Source organism: Erythrolamprus reginae, chromosome 1, assembly GCF_031021105.1.
Source record: "Erythrolamprus reginae isolate rEryReg1 chromosome 1, rEryReg1.hap1, whole genome shotgun sequence".
Classification (NCBI taxonomy): Eukaryota; Metazoa; Chordata; class Lepidosauria; order Squamata; family Dipsadidae; genus Erythrolamprus; species Erythrolamprus reginae.
The window spans coordinates 107,004,252-107,011,070 of record NC_091950.1 but is presented as its reverse complement, the minus strand read 5'-3'; positions in this window follow the sequence as shown (position 1 = coordinate 107,011,070).

Below are 6,819 nucleotides of genomic sequence, written 5' to 3'. Positions count from 1 at the left end.
GAAGGGCTAAAAAAAAATTTACTACCACACTCGACGTGGCTTAAGGAGGACACCTTGCATTTTTTTTTCAACATCTTTCAATGCAAATTGGGTGATCTGGGGTGGAGCTCCATTTTCGCTACCCCACTATATTTCCCCCCTCCCATCCGGGCAGCAGTCCACCCCTGGCCCCAGAACAGGATTCCACAAGGGGCCCTACGAGGTTCCGTGGCAGGGCTGGGCCCTATGTCAGCTCCAACTGATTTTCGGCCTTGGGGAGGGCGATTTCACCATCCTGGTGGTGTTTAGAGTTTATAGGAGTTCTAAACCAATTGAGGTAATTAATTGTAGAAGTTGACTTGATCTTTAAATCCAGAGTTTCAGATAAAAGCAGTAACATATTTCAAAGCAACTTTTAAACATTTTTCTGTTAGACAAAAATATAAGGTTCATTAGCTTTTGGTTCTGCAAATCAAGCCATTTTGCTTTAGATTACGGCTTAACTACTTAATCAAGTGATTAAACAACCTGGTTTAAAACTTAATTCTATTTGACCTATAAACAGCATTAGACTATTATTCCTACTGTCTTAAATTTATCAAACTCATCTTGAACATCTTTTTTCAGAAAACTTTGTGAACAGGGCTGAACTTGGATCAGGTAGAATACCAGTACTCGGATGCAGCACCTTCTCTGTTCAAGTATAACAAGATCTGTTCAGTTTTGAAATCACAAATTACAGCATGAGCCATCAGTGTGCTGCGAAAAAGCCAACAGAGTTTTCGGCAGCATAAACAGAGATAGAATCAAGATCACATGAAGTGTCAATGCCACTTTATGCATTGGAATACTGCATTCAGTTTTGGTCGCCACAATGTAAAAAAGATGTCGAGACTCTAGAAAGTGCAGAGAAAAAGATGATATGGGGGCTGGATGCTAAAACATGTAAAGAATTTGCTGGAATTGGGTATCTAGTTTAAATGGAAAGGATTGGGTTGGCGTGATAGCAGTGTTCCAATATCTCAGGGGCTGCCACAAAGAAGAGGGAGCCAAGCTATTCTCCAAAGCACTTGAGGGCAGGACAAGAAGCAATGAGTGGAAACTAATCCAGGAGAAAAGCAACCTAAGTAGAGCTAAGAAGAAATGTATTGACAAAACAATTGATCAGTGGAACAACTTGCCTTCAGAAGTTGTGAATGCTCCAATGCTGCAAATTTTAAAGAAGAGATTAGATAACCATTTGTCTGAAATGGTATATGCCTGTGTTGGTGAACCTTTTTTCCCTCAGGTTCCAAAAGTGCATGCGCACACACTATCACACCTGTGCGAGTGCCCAAACCATAATTCAATGCCTGGGGAGGGCAAAAATTGCCTTCCCTGCCCTCCCCAAGGCCCTCTGGGGGCCAGAAACAGCCCATTCGCAACTTCTGGTGAGCCCAGTAGGCCCATTTTTCACTCTCCCCAGGTTCCAGAGGCTTCTTTGTAGCCCGGGAAGGGCAAAAATGCCCTTCCCCATCCCCCTGGAGGCCCTCCGGAAGCCAAAAATGCCCTCCTAGAGCCTCAGTGCAAACCAAAAATCAGCTGGCCAGTGCACAGGTGTGCTGGAGCTGAACTAGGGCAACAGCTCGTGTGCCGGCAGATATGGGTCCACGTGCCACCTGTGGCACCCCAGTGCCATAGGTTCACCATCACTGGTAGAGGCCAAGGGTCGGCAAAGTTGGCTCTTCTATGACATGTGGACTTCAACTCCCAGAATTCCTGAGCCAATCATGCTAGTTCAGGAATTTTGGGAGTTGAAATCCGCATGTCATAGAAGAACCAACTTTGCCCACCCCTGATATAGGCCCATGATTTTTGGGGAAAGCCATTCTGGATCTGAATGAATGAACTATTCTCATTGAATACTGTGTTCTGTACAAAGTTGAATGTGCACAACAGCATGTGAAATTGATTGTCAATCAGTATTGCTTCCTAAGTGGACAGTGATTTCACAGATGTTTGATTTACTTGGAGTTATATTGTGTTGTTTAAGCGTTCCATTTATTTATTTTTGAGCAGTGTATGTTCAGCCTTTCCTGCATTCAATTTAAAACATTCCCACATATTCAGAAGGAAGATATGAAGACTTCCAACATGTGTTGTAATCTTGCATCCTTAAGTGCATAAGCCTAACGCTCACTGCAAAACTGACACATGACATGAATTGCAGAGTACAATCAATCTCAAGTTTGGGTAGGTCAGCTTCAACTTCAAAACACCCCTTTGGAACTTGAATTAAAACACACAAAGAATGATTGGAACAGCATCAAAACATTTTTAGTCAAGTCAATACATTCAGACTTGAAACTGCTGTTTCGAATTACACATCTCCCCCTTACTATCAGCAAAACAGCACTATTAACATATTATCATTAGGGATGGGTCATTTTCTATATTTTTTTCCTAGCAGTTTTTATAACTAGGAAAATATTTTGAAACTGTATACAAAACGTATTTATTCCATGTCACAGGAAATCCAAGAAATTCCAACTAGCCCACCCAAGGAAAAAGCTCATCTAAATCAAGCCTTTATTTTATAGGTCCATCCTAATGGGTTGGATTTCAAAGTTTCCAGCCAGCACAACAATGGTCAGTGTAAGAATTATGAATTATAGTTCAACAGTCATTAGTAAAGCTTTACCTATGTTGGACACCTAATGCAAAGACTATAGTCATTAAAGAAGACATTGATGTCTGGGTGGGTGGGGGGGGCAAGATTAATGAGCCCAACAGAAAACAAGATGGATAGGTACTAAAAAACCAATGACACAAACATGTGCTTATAATTCAAAGAGTTACTGATGAAGTGACACTCGTCATGGTTTTGGGAATGACTACTAAACAAGTCTAACAATCACAGGGCAGAAAACTGGGGGAGAAATGCTTTAATAACAATTACATGCAATGAACTTCAACAGAAATCTTCCTAGGTATCATAAAGGCAATTTTCTTCACATTTCCTATGGGCTGTAATAACACCAAACACCAGAGAGGGATTTTAACATTCCCATTCCAGCATTTTTCTTCGCTCCTTTGCTAATCAGACACATGTAAATATTTTGCATTTAAATGCTACATTCTCTTTGCAAGCTGCTTCGGAATCATTGAAATGAAATAAGGTTTTTAAAAATGGCATTATCACATTTAATACATGATTGTATGGATTAATAATCATTCACTATTTCTATTTGGATTTTACTGGGTGGAGTTGCATTTCAGATTGATAGGAAGACAGATATGCGATATAGATATATGCATATAAAATAGCATAATAAGTCTTAATTTTTTTCAGTGCGCCTAAATCTAAATTTGTTGTCCTTTTTTAAAAAAGAAAAAAAAAGAAATAGCTTGTTAGAGAACAATGTGGGCATGTGTTTTTAAGCTACTGTTCATGCAGTCTGGTCAGGACTGTGTGACACAGTATACAGTGTTTTGTCATCCAAGGAATGTCTTTGATCAAGCATTTATGCAAGAAGGGGGAAGAAACCATGAAACCCTAATCCGTTCCCACAGTCCAGTAAACGTGAGCTGGACAAACACTGGACAATAGGAGTAAAGCTTGCTGTTGGAACAATAGCACCAACTAAAAAAATTAAAGACCTGCTGATTCACATTCAAAAAAGATTCTGTGCAATATTGATTAGCCCCCAGCTCCTGACTTATAAACTTCATTTATCCTCCACATATTTCTAAAAAGCATCTGGATTTCAAATGCAAGGAAAAGCCACAATTTTCTCATTTTGCTCAACTATTAAGAGTAAATTCCTAAGCAGCATACATTGCGTTCATTCATAATCTTAAAAACAGGAAGACCCAATGTAACTATCGTCATTTCATTTGGTGTTACTTGACTGAGAATCATGAAATAAAACAAAATTCTCTTTCACTGGAGGAAATATTTGGTCTTATCAGGACGGATTCTAGCTATTGTTTCCCATTAAAACAGGCTTAGATTTAAGGCACATGGAACATGATGAAACAATACTTTTATCCTGCCTATATTATTTTTATAAATAATTCAAGGCAGTAAACATACCTAATACTCTTTCCTCTTTCTATTTTCCCCACAACAATAACTCTGAATTGGGCTGAGAAAGAGAGATTGGCACAAAGTCATCCAATCACTCTCATGCCTAAAACAGAACTAGAACTGTTTCCTGGATTCGTCTGTTGCCTTCATTTTTTAAAAGTTATACCCAAAATTTAAAAAAATCAACAGGAAATTGTGTATTACATATAGTATATGTTGAGCCTCATAAACTCTTCATGAGAATGTCACCAAATAGATCTACAAGATCAATTGTATTGGATTTACAAAGGGCTTTTAACTAAGGTACTCATGAGACTTATGAGTAGACCTAGAAGTCATAGGGTATGAGAAGAAAATTAGTTATTAAGCTAATTTAATTAGAAAGACCAGGTGGGGGAGTAGTCAACTTTTGCAAACTGAAGGATCAAGGCATTGCTGGGATTAATGATTTTGTAAACTTACAGTATTAATAAATTAGCTGCAATTGAGACAATGAGGTGGCTGGGTTTGCTGAAGATCGCTATTTAATGAATGAATTCATTCAACTTTGACACTGGCCAAATATGAACCAACTCTGGGCAGTTCACAATATAAAACAACAACAAAGACATCAAATGCAAAAGACACAAAGAGAAATGAACAAAAGTGCAAATCTGGAACTCTTAATATCGAAATGTACAACAAATGCATCTAAACTAGGAATTCCACCCAACCTATTGCAAAGCCTGGGAGGACATTTAAGACCTTCTAGAATGCCATTAGGATGAGAGTGCCATTTGAATTCAATTGTGTCCCAAAAGAGGATTGATCAAGAAAGTTTGGGATTATAGTTGACGCCAGGAAAACTATCCAGATTATAATTGCTATGAAAAAGGCAAATTCAGGAAGAAAATAATTTTTAAAAGTACATTGCCAGAAGCATCATTATTATTATTTATTAGATTTGTATGCCGCCTTTCTCCGAAGATTCATGCCTATATAGACACAGGATCTGAATCTGACTCCTGCAGGAATGTTATGTATAGTTAAGGCTCCCCAGTTTAAACACTTTAGAAAAGATGTGGAAAAGGACAGCATGAATCATACACAGCAATAGTGAAAATGATTTCTATGCTGGATGGAATAAAAATTGCATAAATAAAATTAGATCTCATCTCTTCCATCTTGTTAGGTGGGATTGGGGCAGAAAAGATGTGACACTATTGTACAGAAAGAAAAGACTGAAAATGCTAAAAAGAACATTGCACAGTATTAACTTGTAATAATCCCTCCACAATGTTCCCTGGGTATCTTATAGCAATGATAATGGGACTTCTGCTTCAATACTTACGGGAACTGCATTTTAACAGATCATAAAGGACATAGGTTAGAAAAAATTAACTGTATCAACAGACTGATTTACCAACAGTTCTACTTTTGAGGCCTAACATCTTGCCATCACTTCTATCAGTAACCTCCTTTGCAGTCTTGGGGCATGTATGAAAATATAATTTGGAAATTTAACTAATTCAAATAAAACTGCACATTTATGAACTAGAATTAAGTGATATGACCACTCTGCCAGTTCTTTGCCAGCAGTCAATCCACTTACAGGTCCATGTTGGTATTGTAGTCCTCCTGACATTAAATCCTTTGGTAGCAAGCTAAAAAATCTTAAGCAAAGCTTCCTCCCTTATCTCCTTACCCCTGTCCTGATGAGGCCTGTTTATGGAACGCTTTCTTTAGGACAATATAGGCTAAATCAAAATATTACTTTTCTACACTTTGAAGAAATCTAAATGCTTATGATTCAATGAAATGTTTTATATTTTTCGCATACTATCTATATATTCGAGCCACTCCGAGTCCTCGGAGAGGGGTGGCATACAAATCTAATAAAGTATTATTATTATTATTATTATTATTATTATTATTATTATTATTATTATTATTATTCATTGAATTTGACTATTTTCAGTCTTTTGTAAATATTTTGATAATCTGTTTCAAAGGTGTTGGACAGAGAAGGAACACAATAAATTCAATGCAAAAAAACAAGATGTGCTACATCAAGTCTAACAAAGCATCACATTTAGGTTTTTAAAAAAGATTTTATTCTAAATCTCAATAAATACTCAAACATTTCCCCCAAATACATTCAAACAACTGTCTGGCTGAATGTACTGCATAGCAGATAGGAAAACAAAAGGCAATAATACACTACTTAGGATCAAAGTAGAAGGGTCATTTTTGTCTGTGTCAAACATCACTGCAAATTCTTAAACAAGGGAGTAATTTCTTATACATGTTAATGATCTGGGTTGTGTTACTCCCTGTACAGTCTTTGATATAATTAACTATTTACCTTAAAAGTGCCGCCTGGAAAAAGACATTATGCACTTGGCATAGTGTATATTTAATTTGGTTGCATGAAGAACAATGGGGTAGATATAAAAGCATTTATGGATCTTAGGTTTCAGAAACCTTTCAAACTGAGATTAATCTCTGTTGTATAAATCAAGTGTCATATAAGGCAACCAACAATGCCTTTTCTAAGCAATTTTTGCAGGTGGATTTGTTACTAATTTTTCTTCTTTCCACCAAAATGAGGTATTTATATTAAACATAACAATTTTAAAAACTTTTTTTTAAGTTTTAGCTTTAAAAAAAATAATAATTAGGTTTTGGTATTTAATAGTGGGTAATTTAATGTAAAAACCTAAATCAGTAACTTTGGAAACCCACATCGATTATGTGTTATAATTTGACTAATAACAGTGTTTATGTATAAA